The following is a 23116-nucleotide window of genomic DNA, read 5'->3' as shown; positions in this document are numbered from 1 at the left end:
GGGGGGAGTGAGCAAGTGGCTGCGTGTCACTTAATTACAAGCCAGGGTTAAATCACAACTGGGTACATGCAGAATCCTTCAGAGAATTCTTAAATTGACATATAGTTTGCACAACATATTTTTGTCTATACAAATCCTGATTTTCAGATCAAAGGGAAAGGAAATTATTTTTTTTTTAAACTGCCTTTATTTTCATGCCAAAACCCTGGTCTCCAAGGCCTTGTATTAAGCTGAACTAGTCAATTTGTAATTAAATCTTATAGGATACAGCAGTGATACTCGTTACAGAAAAGACATTTTATGGTCAGCAATCTTATTTGCAACTAACAGGATGATACAAAAGCTACAGTTCACGGAAACTTTCTCTCTGTTATTTTATGCTGGAATAATGCCGCACAAACCAATTAGCCAGTACAATAGAGTCACTGTCTATTTAAAGAAAAAACAGATCTGACAAAATGTCTGCCTTCCTCATATTTATTATGTCCTGTATTACTGGAACAGCAGTTTCACATTTGAAGAGTTGGTCTTGTAGGGCACTAAGCAATAAATCTCATCAAGCACTTAGCCTATATGTAATTAATATAGGATGTTATAACTTCTATTCCACAAATAAGATTTTTCTTACAGTTGCAAATATTGGCTACAGTTCCAGAAAAGCCAGAACTGAATAAAAACTATTAAAATTAAGGAAAAAACCTAATAACCAGTGCTGCATAGCAGCTTCAGTTAATGCATCCATTAAGGTGAACAGGATGAGAGACTGCAATGTTTCTGATAGACTCCTGAATTAAGTCAGCAATGCACTGACCATAACATGAAGGTTTTTCACATCCATGAGTGCTGGCAAGCATGGGCTTTTTTTGTGTCTTTTTGTTTGACATAAAATTGATTCAGGAATATCACAGAAAAAGGAGAGGAAATGGAGAAGAATAAGGTTGAAGGGCTATTGAAAGATTTGAAGGGGGATAAATTTACTAGCTTAGATTAAGCACAAAGTTCTGATTTCCAGAAAACGTCTTTCATCAGATACTTGTGGATTTCCAGGTAACTAAGACCTATATAAAGTCTTACAGAGGAGTGATGAATGTTTGTAAAACAGACCTAATATTTAAGCCGGTGAGTAAGGATTCTCTGAAAGCCACAGATTCTGGCAAGTTCTACTAAAAGTTCTACTAAAATAAAATTATAATATTCAATCGCAAGTGAATTTCACAAGATTATGAATTTGAAAGACCAAATATAAATATTGCAGGAAATATTTATATGGCAAATCTTTGTCCTGTGACTACATGACTGTTCTAGGAAGATGCAAAGATCTTCATATTGTTGCATCACGGTAAGTAACCTCAATATGTGGAAATATGAATGGAAAAAAATGTTTCATCACAGATCCTGACTACTAGTTCCTCTCTTTCTAGTCAGTATAGAGGACAGAATCAGTCTAAATCTGTAAATAAACCTTTTTTACATATTCAGATTACTTCTCATTTCTCTTTTCATGACAAGAGATTTACTTTATACTTCTACCAAAGTATCAACATATTTACATGACAGCTTCTAATTGGATACTACTATGATAGAGCACTGATACTTTTTTCCCTTTTCATATATTCAATACCATTTTAATGGTCAACCATTTCAGTTTCACATTTAAGCAAAACAGTACTTTATATATATTGAGAAAAGGTGGCCAGATATATTAAAGAAGTTTTGCAGCAGGATACATATGGGCTTGTTACCAGAGGCCAACAAGACAAGAGGGCTTCAGAAATGAAAAACTTAAAGCTTGTTTTTAAACATGGAATTATGGAGGAACAATTCTACTTCATTCAGCAGGAGGAGGTTTCTACCTTGACCTCTTTCACTCCTTTAAAGAAAAAGGAAAATATCAGTCCTGAAGAAATAATAAAAAATTGGAAATATTGCTGTGGAATTACCAGACAGCCCATCTTCTTTCTGATAGCTTATGGACCACAAGAAGAAAATAGAAATCAATCAGGGAAGTGTGAATTTCTATAACTAGGACTCAAGACTCTAATATCCTAGACTGATGTTCTAAGAGCCAAGAAAATCATGAGCATTTTTGTTCCTTAAGTAATAATACAGTTAAAGGTAAACCTTCTTTGTCCTGTGCCTAGTTTTCTTTTTCTTTCCATGCATTACCTAGAAATGAACACAGCTGGGATAACTAACAATATTAAAAAAATTATTGAATTAATACAGAAACATTGAAAGAACATCTATGGTGCTCAGGTGACACTTCCCAGGTTAGAAATGCACATAAATATGTTAGCTAAAAATATTTTTATTTAAAGAGGAACAATATTGTATGAATTACTGGGTACAGATTTTTCAGTATTCAGTAAGCTTAACATCTTTAGCATACATCTTCAAAAATCAACTCAAGCAGAATATTTTATATTTCTAAAGGAGGAAAAATGCTGGGTTTTCACGCGATGCCATTTTCCTGTTCAGTATTTGAAACTCATGGTTCCCTTGCCATGGTGTTTAACTAGACATGTTTAGTTATGTGTTCTTGAAAAAGAAGAATAATTAATTTTAAGAATTTAAGAACTATTATGTCTCTTGTAAGTGCTTTTAAATGTATGTACTGTATTTGTCACCAAAGCTTGTTATATATACACACAAGATTGAAGTTCATTGTTTAATTTACAGATCAGAAGGTGTGGAGGATTTTTCATTGAAATACTGTGAATTCTACATATTTGATCTAATCAGCTGTTTTTCATAAAGCCTTAGTAAGTAAGATATCATAAAAATATCATTTAGCAGTGAAACTGGTGAGAAAGGAGAGACGAATAATTCTTAATCCATGCAGTATAAAGTTTTCCATTTGGTCTACAATAAACTGTTCTTGTAAAAAGGAAAGAAACTAATTACATTTGGTTTATGCTTCATCCAAAGTTTAGAACACTTACTGCTCAACTGAAAATAATGAATTGATTTCTGGACATATTTTACAGCCATAAAGATTGTAAATAAAAGATTTTAATATACCATAAATGTTGCTTTTATGTTATAGTTTACATGTCCTTTATTACATTAATTTAATATCACAGGTTGGGAAATGGCAACAAAATGTACCAAAATATCTTTCTAACACCCACATTAGGAGAAAGAAATTAGGTTACAACAAAAATATATTTTGAATTAATGTGCCCCTTATTTATTGTAAACATGCTGATAGACTTCTAGAGAAAAATGCATTATTTTAAAATTGCAAGATGATTTACTTTCAGGATCAGGAATTCAGGAAGATTTCAGACCAGTCTTAGACTTTAAGAAACCTCTAAAAAAATAAGCCTGAAATTTATCTCTCTTGTACAACAGCACTCTTCCCTGAACCCCAAAAAAGGATGTAGTGACAAAACAAAAAAAAAATAATCTACCATTAATATATAGTTATTACAACAAAAAGCTTTAATAACAGAAATTGAAACACTCATTATGAATTTGACACAACAATCAGTGGCCATTCATTTGGTCTTACAGAAGCTACTCATACACTCTTCACAGAATGATAATTATCTACATTACACTAAATAACAATCAGCTTTTCCAGAAAAAGAAAAAAAAAATATTCTCTAATTAGCTGGAGATTTCAGCTGCAAAGATCTTGATAAAAACAGCCTGTATGAATCAAGCATGTTCCATCCAGTAGCATGGTTCTGATGACCCCTGAATGTGACCTGCTCCCAGTGGAAAGCAATTAAATGCTCTACTGCACATAGAACAGTATATATGAATACAGAAACTCCAGATAAATTACTGACAGGTACATCTGAATAGGACTGCTTCTTAGCCACTTATCTGTAGCCAGGCAATCTTGTTTCGCCTCAGTTTAAAAGATAAAGACACATAGCAGGCTGCCTCTGCAAGTTCTCATTAGGCAAACAGCCTCGATTGTCCATTAGTGGAAAAGTCTCCCTATTATTTAAGGAAATGTGACAGCAATGGAGATGAAGTGAAAACTATCTGATGACACGAAATTCATCAGCGTATTACAAAGCTTTTTACCTTCTGCAACTTTCACCAGACTCTTTCTCTTTCCACTTTTTTATCTGACAGTTCAAATGCCCCAGGGTCGTAGCCATGACAAAGGTCAAGAATATAACAGCAGGGCTATAAAATGAGGCTGTTTCAGGGGGAGAAGCTGCCAAACACAGAGTTTACTGAGCACTAGACAATGAGATGAGAGCCCACACCTCAGCAAATTTATCTTAGTAGCTGCCACTGCTTTTGGAAAAACATTAAGAATCTTGAGAAAGATTTAGAAATTTTACATACTCTCTGAAACCTAATAAAACTAAGAGGTATTAAAATATCTGTTATAATATAAATATTAGAAACTTCTATTTATGTTGGGAACCTTTGTAAATATGAATAATTAATAAGCAGTCTGCTTTTAAAAATCAACCATGTCAACCACAAACTATTAATTACAAATATTCATAAAATAATATATCGCTTATATCAAGCTCAGTGCATATAAAAATGTATGCTTTACTAAACACTAAATCATCTCAGTACGATGCTCAACTAAAAATAAACAGAAAATGCACTGTCTTCCTGCTTCCATTAATAAAGACAGAGTTTGCAATGCTACAAGTATCAAGATGAAAGCCATGAGTTTTACTTATATTAATTTAATAATGTAAATTTTATGGCTTTAATTTTTCACAATCAGTGGTAGCAATAAGGTGAAGTTGAATTACCTTTCACAGTGTCTAGTATTACTCTTATCAGATCAAAGAACAGGTTGGGTGTCTGATTAGAAAATCCACCATGCAAATTCCTGCTAAAACAAAGAAGACAAAGACGAGATCTTAACTTCCTATTCTGTGAAAATGTTAATCTTTAAGCATAGACATATTTGTTATATGCAAGGAATAAAATAATTTAAAAAATGTGAGGTAGCTTCTACATATGTATCCATTCAGATATGACTTGGCTACTGTTATGATGCAAACTGTATAAAAATGTATTTTAAAGCAAGTCACCCATTAAACATTGTTAGGCTCAAACACCAATGGTTTTACACAGAAATATAGTTGTATCAGCATTTTGCATTCTCCAAATTATATATTAAAATATATGATTCAAATGATGACAGTTGGGGTGGATTCACCTTGGAAGGATAAACAGCTTTTATTTTTAAACTATTTGTATATTACTAATTTTTCTATCTAGTCCTTACATATAGAGATACCAACACAATATGTTGCTGGCTAAGATAGATAACTTCACACTTAGAGACCTGGGATTTTTTTTTTCTGGTTTTCATTTTTAGGTTTCATACATGTATTTAACACTGAGTTTGATGTTTACAGTGGGAAGCTTGGATGAAAAATGATGTATGTTCTGTTTTGCACATATATATGTGTTTTTCTGTATTGTTATGACTGGTATTTAAGGACAGCATCTAAGGAAGTATAGGCCATCATTCTACCTTTATTTATTCCACATTAAGAACATAATAATAATAGCAAATGCATAATTATTTCTTTTTAAATTTTAAATATTGTCTTAGCTCTTTCAGGCAAAATAGCTATTTTTGCAGAGAGAAACTGGATTAATTTATCTCAAAATCAATTAGCATACATTAATTTGTACTGTATTATCTGCCACACTGTTTATAATTTGTTACCTTAATTTTATATGTATATACTTCAACTTCTAGAAAATCTAAATGGAAATTTTAGAAAAGTTAAAAAGGAAAAGAGATAATTTAACCAGGGCAACCATTACTGTTAAGGACTGCTGAAATAATGCTTATCAACAAATTACGTGCGTTAGACTCCACAATCACTGATAGCACTATGCAGATTGATTAGGCCTATCTAGCTGTAAAACTCTTTTTGCAAATGCACGTTCCTTTCAGTGCCTTTATCTCATTGCAATATATTAAGGGAACTTTTTTTCTTCTTTTGTTTTTATGTGGAACTGATCCTTCTCTTTTTCCTGTCATCATTAACATCGCTCTGTATGGTATACTGCTTCCTCATCTGTAGCATATGCACACGCAGCCTTTGCAAGTACTATTACATGCTTTGGAGATGTCTGATGCTAATGTCTTTGGACCTCACTATGTGCTAATATAGATTAAGCTAATATGCCCTACTTGCTCTTAAATACAACCAGTAGAGAATAAATAGCATGCAATATCACTGCCAGAGAACTTTACTTACAAAGATTTGAACATTTCCGCTTAAATCTTGGGTTACCAGAAGATAAAACAGTGGATGAGACACCTTTTTGAGTAAAGTGTCAGTAAAATGGGAACAAACCCAGTGAAGAACTGAGAAGCCATCAAGGTTTGTACTTGGAAAAATAATGTGGTGGAAAGGAACAAGCAGCAGCAAGGAAAGCTGCCATGGGATCTGGTCCCATCATCATGCTCAATGGAGTTGAGAAGGAAAAAGAAGCAAACGATCTATACAAAGAAAACAGTGAGACTGACATACTGAAAAATCTTCAGAAGAAAAAGGAAATACAGTAAAGAGCACTAGAAGATTAAGTAAAGATATTTAGAGAAACCAAAATGGTTTTAAAGTCAGTCTTGGTAAGTGTTATCTAAAGTGGTACAGGGTGAAAAAAGAGTGTTGTATAATCATCTAAGATTGCTCTAAAAACTATGTGTAGAATATCCAGATCTAACCAGATATAAATATAAAAGACAGAACATATTAAATAGAAAGGATTAATATCTCTAGAATAATTATAAACATTTGTATTAATAAAAACCAAGGAAGAAGTTCCATTTTGTGTCAAAGAAGATTTCACACACAGAATTTCTTAAAACATTTGACAGCAAGTTGAGAAATTGTAAAAATACAAAAAAATCCCACAACCCAGAAAAAAATAAAACAAAATCATACAAAATATAAACTACTCATATTGACCATATGAACCCCAATATAAAATTAGTTAAAACATTTTAAGTGTGCTTATAAATATTTTAATCTTAACTATTTCTTTTAATTTGCAGACAACTTGACTCTTTTCAAGTTTAGTACTATTATTTAGGTTATTTGTGGCTCAACATAGATCAATTAATGTCTTTGAATAAGTGATGCACAGCTTTACCTAATACTTCATGACAAACATTTTCCTACGCTGCAGCACACAGAATAGAGATATGCAACAGTGTCTATTGGCTGAAAAATCAACTTTTCAGTTAACTGCGTCAAGAATGCGCAATTGATTTATACCAAAACTCTCCATTTCACTATAGACCTTGATAGAGAAAGATGAAATGAATGCTTAGAAACATGAACTAGAACTTTCTAATTAAATTCAGTGTGCTTATGACATATACAGTTCAGAGTGAAGAAAACCCTTATTAGAAGGAATTCTTAGCAGCAGTGTTATTGCTGCATGGTTGTTGCAGCAAACTACGTTCTCTCCATTCCAGTGTCTATGAAAGGAGGGTCCTCAGCTCCTCTCACTCTCAAGGTTATCCCCAAATAGCAGTAAAAAAATAGTTATTGCTAAAGGCCATAACAAAAACATAACACACTCAACTAGCCTTTAAAAAATAATTACATGTTGATAATAGCAATGTAAGTCACTCTTACCCATTATCACTGCCTCCTGTGAGACAGTTTTTCTTGTGACCAGAAGCCACATCTATACCTGGCCCATACAGCTCCAGCTACTTGGCACAGCAGAAGTACTCAGCTGTTTCAGTGCATACCATAGCCTAACATTGAACAATTAGGCATAGTGCTTTAAGAAAGACGTCTTTAGAAGAATGGAGGTGCCAAGCCGAAGCACATTTTAGCATTTGTATGTATATCACCAGCTCAGCAAAAATACTCAGATTGTGTATTGTAGGCACTACTCAGAGAACCATGTTACAGTTACCTAAATTATATCCAATATAGTCTTGTGGTCCAATACTTACCTTATGGGTTGACCCTGGATGGCTGCCAGATGACCCACCTAGGTGCTTTCTCACTCTCCTTCCTCAGCAGGACAGGGGGAGAAAGTAGGATGGAAAAGCTCATGGGACAAAGTAAATATAGGGAGCTCATTCATCCATTACCATCACAGGCAAAACAGACTCACCTTGGGGAAAATTAATTTGATACATTGCCTATTAAAATAGAGTATCGTGGTGAGAAAGAAAGGCAAAACCTAAAATACCTTGTCCCTGCATTCCCCTTTTTCCCAGGCTCAATGTCACTCCATCATTCCCAACTGCTCTACTCACCCCATACCCCCAAGCAGTGCAGAGGGAAGGGGAATGCGGGATCAGTCCACAACAGATCCTCTCTGCCGCTCCTTGCACTTCTTCTGTGCTCTGGCATGGGGTCCACAACAGCTCCTCTCTGCTGCTCCTTGCACTTTTTCTGTGCTCTGGCATGGGGTCCTCCATGGAATGCTGCATGGATATCTGCTCCACCATGGCTCTCCCCCACAGGCTATACTGGGGAATCTCAACTCCAGTGCCTGGGCCATCTTCTCCCACTCCTTCTCTCACCTTGATATTCACAGGGCTGTTTCTCACGCCTTTTTTCATAACCCCACTCTGTGTGACACTTTGCCCTTCCTTAAGTGTGTTTCCCCAGAGCTTCCAGCCCCACAGCTGGAGCCAGCGGGAACCAGGGGCAGCCCCAGCCACACCTCAGGGTGGCCCTGCGGGTCCCTGCAGCCCCCTGACACTGCCAGGCACCTGCGCCCAGTGCAACTTACAACAAGGCCTGTCCAGTCATGTAAACCTGCCCTTAAAATATTGTCTTTTTTTGTTCAATTCATATCACCAAATACAGATCGAACACAGAAGAAAACTATTAATTGAATTGGAAATTAAGATCAGATTTAAGAAATTTGCATTGTTGTGCTGCATAAGGTAAGTGGTTTTCCATCTCTGTCTAAATAACTTTAATCTCTCAAAAAATTTGGACCCTTTGCTTGTCCCCTTGCTGCATAAATAACTTTTGTCTACTTTTATAATTTCTCTCCCACTTTATACACCAAACTTCCTGCTGTTCCTTGACATGTTTTCTGATTTCATATATTTGAGGAAATTAAATAGCAGTATGCAGGATATAAGTGGGTAATAATAAACACTAAATGACTTCAGACATCAGTAACAGGTAGCACGCCTCTGATGTGAGGCTGCCAGGAGTATCTTGTTTTCAATTAATTCCGAAGTAGGGAAACATTTTCAAACAAAAATGCTGAAGTCACTGTAAAGATAATTCTTGTTTCAGAAGCAGCTCTTCCACATTAAAGTCAAAATTTCACTGAATTTGCATGGAATTATCCCTCTGTATCATCCACAACTCCACATGCAACCCACTTTTCATACTGACAACCTGGCTTCTACCAGCTTCAGTTCATTGTTCATGGTTACCTCCAGCATAAATGGAGAACTGGATTCTTCACACCTTGAAGACAAGCTTTTTGTGGTATCTTACATTAGCGCTACAGTTAATTATCCTTTTCAATATATTCACTCAAATAAAAAGCATAACAAACAAAATGCCTGAAAACTTCATCATCAGTCCCAGTGAAGGGGAAACACACAAAAATCTGTAAAACTCTAAAGCTGAAATGTACTTCTTAATTTCCTACTTGAGCACTACACCATAGAGAAGCAATTCCAATTTGTACAGCAGTCTCATTGTAAGGAAAGAAAGTGTTTCTTTTATTAAAAAAAAAGTATAGTCAGTAGTATTTACAATATTATGCTTTTGTGATTAATACTGAGAGCATGACTAATGGTAATACGTACAAGAGAAAATGATTAATTCAAATTTAAAGTTCAGTTGGAGAACATTATTTAGATCAAAGTTAAGACCTAATGAATAAATCATTAAAGTGCCAGAAAATAAGATATAGTGAGATAATTCTTCAGGTTATAAAAAGTGATTTAAGCATGTCTAATGATAAGATAGGTCTGAGTCTTATGGACAAACATACTGGAAGCCTATGACAACAAACTAAACTTAAGCTTTATGATGATTTTTTTCAGCATCTCAGGGACAAAATACAACCACAAAAATTTGTGCATATGTCTATGTTAAGAAACTTTACTGTGTCCTCCATCTTTAATACAAGATACCCTTATGAGTATCTTGTAAAATCTTGAAAGATCTAAAAGAGATGAGAAGAAGATGTGGCAGGTGTGAAGCAGCATAACTAGATTCCTCATTCACATGAAGTAAATTCTTTTCATATAAGTCTAAAACATCTCAATTTCAAGATTAAAAAAATAGATGAGACAATTCCAAGAAATCAGACCAAGAAGCAAAAAATTAGTTAACTACATAATCTTTACTGTCTCAGGCAATTTATACTGTTGTTAATGAGAAAGATACATTCAGATAAAGCTGTACGGTCAGCCATCGTCACATCACTTTTTTTAGTCTTCCACGTGTGAATATAAGATTGGAAGGAATGACTGAAGAATAGCATTTCTCACACAAAAAAGCAGATGAAATATAAGCCTTCCTTTCCTGATTTCATTGTTCAGATTCGAAAGACACAGAACAGAACAATGGGGCTGTTCATTTTTGCTAAAATCACGGTTCAAAGATAGATCAGCCTAATCAGTTTAAGCCTATGACAAGAAACCTGATAGTCTTAAAAAGATGAGAGAAATTACTTCTGGCTGGAAATACCAAAGTGGGCAATTAGCCTAACAATATTTAGCACAGTTCTTTCCTTAGGCTTATCTGTAAAATAAAATATCAGATTCTTTGATGTAATGCTGTAATAACTGAATAACTTTTTTAAAATTTTTTTTTTTAAATTGTCTTGCCTGTTTTTAAATAATAGACATTTATTAAAAATACCAGTCTATAGCAATTCCCAGTCTCTATTGGTGAGAGTTCCCCAAAGTTCTGTTCATTTTGGTGCCCTCACACCATATGTGTGTGCCTTATGGTGCTATAGTTAGTCTGACCATCTGGACTAAATGCAGTCAGTGCCAGAATGCCACAAGGGCTAGCAGCATCCCCCAGGCTGGGAGCTAGGAGCAGTGGAGGGACTCCATGGGGGCATCAGGGCAGGTTCTGGAAGAACAGAGGCAAACTTATTTGCCTGGTCAGGAACTTGGCAGTTGCGAGGCACTGGGGCAGCCACATCCCCAGGCACTGAGTAGGTCCATAGGAAGTGTTGGGATCTGGCCTGGTGAGGGAAACCAGTGTCTGATACAGCCCTGACATGGCTGGGCAGGGCTGTGGGGATGAAGCCAGGCTGAAGCTGGTCCATGTCATCAGCCCACAGATGGACTGATGTGAAACATTTTTTTTTTCTCATGACCACAAACAAAACCACAATGAACCTTTGACTCACAATGGACTCTGTGAGTCTACCAAAGAGAAGTTGGCAAAGAAAGAAGCAACAAGGACAAATGCAAAAAAAAAAAAAAAAAAAAAAATAGGGTTCAGTAAAAAAGATAAAACAGCCAAGGAAAAGGCAAGAAGGACAGGAAATTATGTAAGACAAGAAAAAAATCTCTGTGGAAGACAAAAGAGAAAAGAATCATCTGTAAAACCTGAGGGCTGGTGTTTGACAGCAAATGTTAAAGACAAATTAGTTTTCTCTTCTGACATAGCATTTCAAACACAACCAAAGTTCTAAGTGGTTTGAGAACCTCCTTTTAGTATGAGTGCTTGGTAGGCACAACCCCAGTTACTACTTCGGGTTCTTGTATCTACACTATAAGAAAGCATGCGGTGCTCTGCTGGAGTGGATTTTCCAGTTTACTTTCATCTGAAAGTAATCTTGTTTATATGCACTTTGCAGTCAAAAATAATCATAATGAATGAGTAGAATCAGGATTTTTTTTTCAGAAGTGCATTACCACTCCAAACAAAAATGCTAATGAAGAATCATCTTCTGTCAAATATAAATGTGGGGAAAACTACTAGAAACATGCTTTCATCAAGATGACTTTTCTCTGCTTTTCTCGTGCAGGTCAGTCCCTAGATAAGCTATCAACTCTGTCCATCTTTTAAATTCCAAACTATGTTCAAATATTGGCAACACATAGTGGCTCAAAGTCATGCAATTTGGAAAACATAGGCAAAGTATATTCAAAAACATCAGACCTTAGAGCGATGTACTAGTTACTGTCTTATCAGATAATATAAAGCAAGATTCAGAATGAGATGAATACAAAGTGACATAAATTAACTCAGGTACATTAAAGAGGAAATAACTGATCAACCAGATAGCAAACCAGCAAAATCCACAAGCTAAATACAGTAACTTTAAAATATACTCTTAACCATATCGTAAGATATATCTCCTACTCTCTACCTTTGCTATTACTCAGTTTAATGTCAGCAGTATATTATTTATGAAGAAATAATGGCATGATAAGCAATGTACATAGTTTTATTGCAAGATACTAAAGTAATTAAGAAGTACTGCTATTTCCCTGGGGGTTTTTTTTGTTTCAAATCCCTGTTGTCCCTCCCAAAAACTTCTATAAGGATAGTAATTTAAAAAAAAATATCAGTTGGTAAAACCAAACCCGCAAACTTCTAAACCTAGTGACGATTGAACTCCAGCCATTTTTTTTTGTAGTGATTCAGTAAGGAAAAAAACCTTCTGTGTGTTTTATATCTATTCAGAAATATGTGAAGTGAGCTGAATGTAATACAGCACTCTCTTCCTGAAAAAAATTAGGCAGTTATCTAAGAAAGTGGAGATACGTTACTCCCTCCCAGTAAATTAAAGTTTCTGACCTCAGCAAAACAAGACCACACACAGTATCTACATACTTATAAAAAATTAGAGGCAATCTCATAAATAACAATGACAGTGTGGGCTTTTTGAATGTCATTCCCATAGTTCTTTCAGAGAAATTACAGCTTGAAAAATCATACAGTGCCTATTTAAATTCTTGAGGTTACTTTACTTCAGCTCCTGTCAGCAAACCTTCTGTTATGTACCTCTGCACAACAGTTAAGCATGTTTTGCATTTTATTCCAAAGGTAGCTACATTTTAGAAGTGGATTAAACAATAATCAACATTCCACTTTATTTACAGTTGAAAAGTATTTTGCAATGACAGGTCCTTTGAAAATGTGAAATAATATACAAGCGATTGTCTAAAATGAGTTTTGGAAGATAAAAGAAATTAAAAGAATCACTAAGGTTGTTATGTATTTCCTAATCAGAAGCAGAAACCAGAACACATTTTTATCAGTCTCCATTACCCTTATTATTTCTAATGACCATCTCCTATATTAGTTGTGAAATTTAACAAAAACTTAGCCTAATTAAAAATTGTAATGTGGAGTGAAGACTGATCCAAAAGTGCTTTTTATTAGATCACTACCAATACAATAAAAAATCTATTTTTCCATGGAACACAATCTTTACAATAAGGATAAGGCTTGGTATCCTGAAGGAAACAATAGTGGTGCTTTGTGCTTTCTGCTGCATCTGTGAGTATCTTTAAAAAGCCTTATCATTGTAACAAACAAATGCTCCACAAACTTCAGTTAATTACTTCTCGCTGAACTCTGTCAAATTAAGTAATAGTAATATTCCTAGTTTATATATTAGGAAAATAATTGTCCAGATCATGATAAAAAAATTATTTTAAACAAAATTTTATTTTCCAATTTTCAAAATTTTTTCTTTATTGTTTACCTGTAAAATGCAAGGAATTTTTATAATACAGATCTATATGTAGCTATATGTATTATCTATCCATGTACAGTACTACATTTTCTGTTCAGACTTCCAATGAACAAAGTAGGATGTAGTTTCATAAATACTACTGAGGAAATTTTTTTAGCTATTTGTATGAAGAATGGTGGAGTAAAACATATCAATAATTACACTTTTGTAGATAACAAGAAAGCTTGCAGATTTTGTTCAAAAGTTCAGCTTCATATATATATATATATTTAGAGACACTACAAGAATTCTGATGTTATTTTACTTTGTCTATTCATAAACTAAACTTCCATCCTTTTCTTAAATTTGGAATTGCTACTTATTTTTAATTTATTTTTCATATTTAAAATGTGTCAGATTACATTTAGGTCACAGATAAATAAACCAAAATAGACATGTACAATTTTTCTGTTCTTCCCCAGAACTGTCAGCAAGCTGATATATCTGAGATATCAGCAGAACTAGTCAAAAATTCAAGAAAAACCCCTACAGAGTAGGTGCTCTGAAGTGATTTAAAAAAAGGTGTTCACTTCTTTGAGAATGACCTCTGCTTTCCAAGTAAGGAAATACCTACTTTGCAGCCTGGGGTTAACCACTTCTTTAGACAAACTCTTGTGCTTAATGTTTCTCATTAATTAACTCCAGGCAGATCCTAATGAGAACATCAGATACCTAGACTCTCCTTAATCAACAAAGAGAGATAACAGTATTTGGTCTTCAAACTGTTTCACAAAGGAGGATACTTCTCTTCACAGAAAGAGGTTATTGCCTGCCTACAATGAATGCCTGCTTGCTAACAGAGTATATAGTTCCCTGATGTCGAAATTTTGGAGCCTATAATAGAATATAGCTCCTGTTATAATCTTCACAATTGATAAAATTTTACTTTTTCATACTGAATGGGCTGTGTTTCTCCAAAACATCAAAAATCTTCACACACAAATCAGATTCATTCTGCAGAAGTAGTAGATACAGGAAAAGATTTCTGGACATCCAATCCAGTCAAATTTACTTGTAGGATTTCACAAGCTGATGAAATATACAGATTTATCTATATTATAAGCAATTGTTCAAAAATTGTCTAAACAAGATTTACAGATGCTAGGAGAGAATATGTGCAGGCAATTCAGAGATGATGACTGTATTTCTGTACATCACTGGTACATTATGAGAAACACAACTCTCTTCCTGAAAAATGTGAATGTCCTAAATTACTTAAAGACAAAATTTGTTAGCTGTAATTCTGTATAATAAACTTTTAAAATTTTGTAATTTTATTCAAGGTGGAAGAGAAGGAATTCTTAAGTCTCAAAGTACAGGACATGCAGAGAAAACAACGCATCTCACACAACCAACTATAATGGTATGTACTTATTTATGCATATACATACAGATTATTAAAGATAATTATTTACTTTGCCACTGGCTTCATCTCACATAGTTCCAACATTTTAATTGGAATTAAAACAGGTGAGAGCGTTCCTTATTGATTCATTAACAACTGCATCATGTACTGTCAAGTATAAGGTGAAAGTCTGCATATTTCCAACCTCCTGAAAGATTTATTAATAGATCACTTCTAATTAACTTATTGTAGATCATTATTAAAATATGGCATTGAATTATTGCATATAAACTATAAAAGTAATACATAACAACAACGTTGGAAAATGAAAACAGTTCTTAAGGAAGGAAGAAGCCAAATGATAGAAGAAGCTGCAGTTTAAAAAAAAAAAAAAGACCTGACAAATGCTTCAGAACAGTGATCCTATTGTAAAACATGCATTAAATATAATGAGATATTGAGATACAGCAAGTAAAAATATAGGTGTTTTGCAAATATGGTATTTTTTCTATAAATTAAAAAAAAACCACAACCCTTTAATTGTTCCTTCAGTACAATTTAGAGAAAAAAGCAACAAGCCTTATGGTCATATGCCATAGGGCAGATTGTCAATCCAAACATAAATAAAATTTTGCAAATATAAACTTTGGATATTAAGATGAAAGAGCACATAGTAATGAGACAAAATGCCTTGAATAAGTTAACAGAGAGAGAGTGCTGCGGCCAGATTGAAAGAAAAGTTTTCCATTTATCTGCAGTTCAGCTTTCTATCATTCCTTTGGATGTGACATTTTAACAGACAAAGACCTTTCTTAAGAGATGTTATAAGAGGCCAGTGTATTCCCTCTGCACTTGGGCCACCATCTCCTGTGCACTTGGGGCTGGGGGCTCCTCATGCCTGCCTGCTGCAGCCCAGTGTGGTGCACCCTGAGGCCTGGTGGTCTCCGTCTCACATCTACAGATACAGCCATACATACACCGCCCACACCCCCACATACCCACACCCCCCCAAATGCATCCCCCACACATAAATCACACACAGACACACACACACACAAAGGCACAGACAAGACACGGCCTTCAAACAGCAGCAATGTATAACAGTACCAGGACTCACCTTAAACATAAGTGTATGCAACCAGGTCCCCTTCTACTCTTCAGCTGGCAGAGGCCGAAGCTCACTAGTGAAAACATGCATGTACATACTGCTCCTTGGGTTCACAAGCACACACAAATCTGTGGATCCCCCAAGTACCAGCATGGCCATCCTGACTGTCCAACACTCCTACCTAGATCCTGAGTCATCTTATCCAGTTCGTGGTCATGAATCTTCCATTCATCGGGTAGCTCACCTTGGTTTTCACTTAGCAAGAAGATACATGCATGCACAGACTCATCTCACTGGCACCTCTCATTTGTGGGTCCCATCAAATACTAGCATGGACCTTCCAACTATCTGATACCCCTGCCTGGACCTTGGGACTATTATTCACCAGCTAGTCCTGCTTGAAGTTTGCTAGCAAATTGCACAAACATCCCATGCACATGCACAGTTTTAGAGAAAGCAAGATACTTTCCCCCACCAGCAGCCAGCACCAGGCACATGGGCTGTGATCAATAGTCCCACTCCTGCTGTCAGTGCTAAGCACCTCACTTACCCCAGTCACACCAGTCCCTTGCAGTAGCTGTTTTTTAGGGGACATATTGTTGTGCCACTGCTGTAGCTGGTGGTCAAGACCCTCACCCACTCTGGCTCCTGGCACTGAGACCCCTACTAGATCCAGTAGTTGACACCACTGGGGCGTCTACACCCTGGTCAGACTCTGGTTGCTGACACCAAATCCACTCATGCTCACCTTACCAGTAGCTGGCACCTGTTGGGGTCTGCAGCGGGTCTGCAGACAAGTTAGTTGACTTCAAAGACTTAGCCGTGTACCTTTAAGACAGCCACAAATTGTCAGGTATGTAAACAGGATGTGAAGAATCAGAACTTAGAACCGCAGTGTACGGGCACCTACAGCAACAGCAAATAGCAAGCAAGAATAAGGACACAAAAACCTATCAGGGTCTAACACCTGCACTGTCTAAGCCATATAAATAGTTCGTATAAACAATAAAGGCCATTTTGTCCGAACCCAGCCACGCAGACATAGTGCTTCTTTTAAGTCCGCCTCGACTTGCGTCACCACAGGCACCTGGTGTTTGCAGCACTCACATGCACAGGACATAGGATGAAATTACATGGAAAGAGAGTTAAGAAAGGATTTAACAGAAAGATAGGACAGATGATCAGATGCAGGGCTTGGTAAGACAACTATACTGAGTCGCAGTGTTTCACAGGCAATTGGCATTTTTTGTATCCCTGTTACCCTCTTTGTTCCTCCCTGATCCCTTTCCCCTAAATATTCCTTAAAAAACTTTGCAGAGTCTCACAGAACCCCTCAAAAATCCCAAATCCTCATGTTTGTCTTGTTTTCCCTTTCTAATAAATTGGAAAGTCCAAATGGCCTTCTCTAAAGCTGTGCCTGTGCTTGACAGATGCTGTCACCTTTAGCATAACTTTACAGCCTTATTTACTGAATTTCAGATTACCCATCTGTCATTTTGACTTCCACCTCTGACAATGATGCTCAACAAAGAGCTACCAAAGGATTATTTTTTTTTTTTTCAGCTGAGGATACAATTGCACCTGTGTCTTTTTGAACAGTTAGGTAGCTTCCTCTCCTATCACATTATTGTTCCTGTTTTATAGCCTCTCCACATTTTATTATTGCTTTCTCTGTTCTCATAACATACAGTCGTACAGTCTGTTCAATCTGTAACACAAACACTGGGATTCACCATTGGCTAATGTCTTTGAAAAAACAAAAGTAGCACCGTTTTTCTCTCTTTCTACAGGAAGTTTCTTATATCCCATTAACTAGATAACACCTACTGCGTGCCAAAGGGTCAGACTTAACAATTTCATATTGAAGACCTTTGTTCTCACTAGAAAGATTTTAAACAAGCCAGTTTCTGCCTACAGTTCCTTTGTGTTTTTTCCCTTTACGCATGCCAACAACATGCTCACTTAACAAACCCTTGCTTTACATTATCTCACCTGGACTTTATACACCCTTTCTGCATCCAACACTTCTTGAAATTTTCTTAATTGCTTGTTGGCACTATTTTTTACCCAATGCTTTTTTCAAATTATCTTAGCCTTCTGGGTTTTTTCTTTTTTTTTTTTTTTTTTCTTCTTTCCAATAGAAAAGAACTTTAGAGAATACCATATTTAGCCCATGAGCTAATGCAAAAACCACACTTAGCAGAAGAGATTTTTTGATTTGGTTGACTTCTAGTAGAATCTATTAGTTCCTCATTTAATGCTGCCTTTTAAAGTGTACCCCAACCACATTTTACAGGAAAGACATTTCCCTCATTGATTTGACAAATCAGTCTTGAAACAATGCTTTTAATTACTTTGTTTGAAAGAACAACAACCAAAAAATTCTGTATCTTATAACACTGTAGAATTAACACAACGAACAGTAGCAAAAGGAAAGCAAAATCATGGAGAAATTGTTTATATAATGAGGTAACTACAGCTAGCTAGTATGACACTTCCTGTTAATAATTGTAAAAATATCCCTGAGTAAGATATTTTGAAATTAATATCTTAAGTTACTATACAATGATTTCTTTTGTTGACATGCCCCAATTTCTTACGTTTGCTTAGGAATAGAACTAGGGCTTTCTTTGCTTGATTTTGTTTTAACATCACTACAGCTGCAACAAGAATGATTGCTCGATGGAACAGCCATATTAACTCGTTACAAGGTCTGGGAGAAGGAAAAGAAATTATGCACCCTGATCCTTTTTGTTCTTTCCTAGAAGCTTGGTCCTATCCATCCCACTGGACTTTTGTTAATAGGGCACAACACCCATGTGGGGCATATATCCAAGTTGTCTCCCTGTGACATCCCACGTGTAAAAAGTAGGATACTGTGGGTACACCTTACTTACTGCAGTGAGAATGGCAGTCAGCATATGTTCATTCAGCTCATGTGAACTGAAAGTTAGAAATAATCATAAATCCTGCAGCTGAATGTAGTTTTAGATTTTTTGTTCTTAATAACTTAGATGGAAAATGGCATGATTGGTATTTTCCTCCTTAACATTATTTTTTATGACTACATAAAGCCTATAAGTCATTTATTTAGGAAGAGATTGAGGGAGTTGAACATGTATTATTTCAGATACTGTTTTAAGGACCTTTAATTATCAAAGGCATTCTTGTTAGGCTGGACATATGACATGCACAGAAGATTTTTGTTCTTCTGTAATGACTGGTGGAGATCAGACAAGACAAGGCATTTAATACGCTGTTAGATATCTACATTCAGTCATGGAAACTGCACTCAGTGTCTCATGGATTAGAGGTCATATTCACAGCAGGAAGTGTAATTATAAGTGTTTCTGTAGAACTGGATTTAAAAAAAATAAAATATCTTCATTTATTATTTTTTCAGGTGGAGGAATAAACCAAATAACTTTAATAGGGGAATATTCTGGTAATGTATATTATTTTATTCCATATTCTAATTATAATTGTAATGTGCACAAGTATTATTTAGTACACACAATTTAATATTCTTACAACTGAAACATTTTACTCAAGTCAATAAATATAGTATAATCAGCAGTCTTACAGTCAATAATCATATAAACTCTGATTCAAAAATAATGTGTAAGATTTTGTCAAAATTATGAACTGAAGAGACAAAAAGAAAAAATAAATATATGTGCAATATTGTTAATATGACTTTACTTTTAAAATTATGCCAGCTATTTCAAGGATATAAACTACTGTATTTTTCTTGTTTAAAGTATGTTGTTTTAAATGTTGCATGCTGCTTGATATAAATAGTATAGATTGTTTATATAACCCTCTAACTTTCTATAATCCCATTTCCAAATGAAAACTGTAAATATCTTTCTTTATTGATCCCTTTGTAACTTGAATGTGTTTTTAAATCAATCAGAAGCCTTAGCAATGAAAAACTCAGATTCAGGCTAGTGATCATACTACAAAAACTGTGTGCCTGTTCTTGACCTTTTCACAGATAAAGTGTGTCAGTATCAAGGAGCTTGTAAAGCCTATAAATTTTCATGTCAAGCAACAGTCTACTATTATTTATGACAATACTAAGTTGCAAGAACCAAAATTCCATCTTCCTTTCACATATTTAATCAGGAATTTGAATCATAATCTTCCTAGGAAAAATACTGTTATATCTGATGAACTGCTGTTATTGGGTTTTTTTAAGTCTTCAATTTAAGAATTTGGAAGAATAGTCCAATCTTTATTTACAAATAATTCATGAACAAAAGACCACAGTAATGCCAGATGCATTAAAAATCCATTAGCTAATCCTTTCACAATTCTGTCATTAATAAAAGTCATCAGCTGCATATCTAAGATAGCAACTGAGTAACAATAATAAAAAAAGTTCAGCATTTGGTAACAGTGCTTTAATATCAGACCAGCATAGTGATTCTCTCTAACCATGAAAAAAAAAGGTCAGTCACCAGAATAAAGGAAATCCATCCATTACATAGAGATGAATAGAGTTACTCTTACCATACGAGTTCATAAAATGTTACAAATACTCATCCCAAATCTGGATTGACTGTACATGGACTGACTACTGACTGGAAAACCACTGAGATCACAACACTAAGTATGTAGAAACCCACCTACTTTAAATACATTAGAAAATCAACACCAGTTTTCAAGCTGCTGAACTGTTTTTAAACAAATATATTTCTAGTACTTACAACTTGAACTACAGTTTCATATTTTCTTATTTGTATATCCCCTTTTAATGAAATACACATATATTCTCTAGGTGATATTGGTCACAGGAAAACTAACATCCTTCTTCTGTTTATTCAGTGTAACATTAAAAGCTGAGAAGAAAAGATCACTTAAATTAAAGTCTGTATACTTTAATGTAAGAGAAATTTGGCTCAGAAATGTTTGCTTCTGAAATAATATGATTAAAAATATCTATAAACCATAAATAATTTAGCATTGCTATTGTAAGTGAAGTTGTATGGGAAAAAAAAACAAGATTAAAAAGAGATAAAAATTGGGAACCCTCAAAATATTTCTTGATGTAATATTAAAATAAAATAACAAAAAGTTAGAATCAAAAACTTTTGTCCTGAAATGTACTGTTTCCAAATCTTACTGGTATTTGAGTAACTTAATTATTTAAGTTATTTGAAATTTTAAAACAAAAATAAATGTTAGAAAAAATATCCTTCTTCATATAAAATGAGGCATTTGGACAATGTATGCTAATATATAAAGGAGGTGTTCTACAGTTTTGTGGAGTTAAAGAGAAAATTTATTTATAAAGCTTGACTGAATTCTTCAATAGCGGAGAATATTTAAATGCATAAATCATGCTACCTTTAAAGAACAGTTAAGATTTCATCCTTCTAAATGCTTCTTCTAAAGTACTGTCTTCTAAAGTACTTAACGAACAAAGCAAATATTAGTATAGAAGTTCGCTAAGAAAAAAAAATATTTTATGTTCCTGTTTGTTCATTGATCAAAATAGCAACAGAGGCAGGGTGAGGAAACTGGAAAACCTTGTGTGTGAGGTGAGAAGGAACTTTTGATTATTGGAATTCTGTAATCTCTTGCAAAGATGGCTCACGGAGGAGATAAATGCTTACAGCAATGATTTTAAGCATAAGAAGTAGTCAGCGGGGGCTTTTGCTGTCCTCTTTCTAAGACTGTAGCTGAAGAAAATGCACAGCAGTGCCAAACCTGGTAAGACCTCACTTTGGACTGAGTTATTCTTGATCATGTAAGGAGGCTACTTAACAAAGACATTTTTTTTTTTCCCTGCTCTGTATTTAGGGACCTGGAACAAACTCCTATATTCCTTTCTTCCAAGTGGCCAATATGTAACAGGTCTGATAGCAAGGGAAACCTTTGTATCTGCTGCAAAACGTTAAAAATTTATGCCATGGCACAAACGTTGAAGCAGAATTTAGGTGCATAACTTTGAACTTTTAGCATTTGAAATGTATGCTGAGCTTTGCTTTATTCAGAGCATGGCAACTATAAAACCTCTATAAAGGAAGTAATTGGAATTGTTTTTCCTCCTTGAAAGATATCATAATTGTAAATAGGGTTCCTCCACACCAAAGACAAGTGAAGTCAGACACGCTAGGATTCTGTATTTATGTTTTTGCACTAGGCTATAATTACTCTGGTTATTTGCAAACATTTACAATATTTCAAGGTCTACAATGGAGTCAATACTTGAGGTACTTAGAAATTGTGATGGAAATAGTTACTTCTAGTTAACACATGCATGAGCAAGATTATGTGCAATCACATCTATATATTGCCCCATACATAGATTTTTATGCATTTTTTACTAAAATAAAAATAAAATGTAATACAGTTTCTCTATATTATAAAAGGAAGTGTGCCAGTTTTGATGAAACATATTATCTGAGAAAAATTCTGGAGAAGAAAAATTATTGAACAGAATGTGAATTTTAAATTAAGATGTTTTAATTCTGAAAATAATTTATAGCTGCTTTAAATCAACAGTGCTATAAAACCCTGGACTAGATAAAACTGTGAAGGCAAAGCTATATAGGGCATTTTAATCTATTTTCTGTGAATATTTGACAGAAAAAGTGAGTCAACCACTACAAATATTGCTTCCTGCTTCTCTCTAACTCTCAATTTTTCTGCCCCAGACTCTTACTGAGCTGGGGCAGAAAACAGCAGTTACACTAATAGCAGCTGCAAGACTGACACACGCAACAAGGTGGAGATATTTTACCTCCTGCAGTACTGTGGAAACAGGTATATACTTCTGTGTTTTATTCATGGGCTTCTAAAAGAAATGAAGGCATTATTGCCTTCTATTTCACTCATGGAAAGCTGAGTTAATCTGACTTTCTGAAGACTTACTGCTTTTAAAGATTCAATAAGCAAAAGTTAGCATAAGATGTATTCTTTCCACATTTTTCACATGCTCAGAATTTTTGCAAGTATTATTACAGCTTGTGTTGAATCAC

General features: G+C 34.8%; 1 long non-coding RNA gene across 1 annotated transcript in view; it reads right to left on the bottom strand.

Moving 5' to 3' along the window:
* Positions 1-4739: 4739 nt before the first annotated feature.
* The window catches only part of LOC119149162, a 200083-nt gene continuing 181706 nt past the window's right edge, over positions 4740-23116 (bottom strand). Inside the window, exon 3 of the long non-coding RNA XR_005104583.1 lies at positions 4740-4819. This is a non-coding gene — a long non-coding RNA (uncharacterized LOC119149162). The remainder of the gene's footprint in view (positions 4820-23116) is intronic.

The sequence above is a fragment of the Falco rusticolus genome, chromosome 5, assembly GCF_015220075.1.
Source record: "Falco rusticolus isolate bFalRus1 chromosome 5, bFalRus1.pri, whole genome shotgun sequence".
NCBI lineage: Eukaryota > Metazoa > Chordata > Aves > Falconiformes > Falconidae > Falco > Falco rusticolus.
This window is presented reverse-complemented; position numbering and strand designations above follow the sequence as displayed.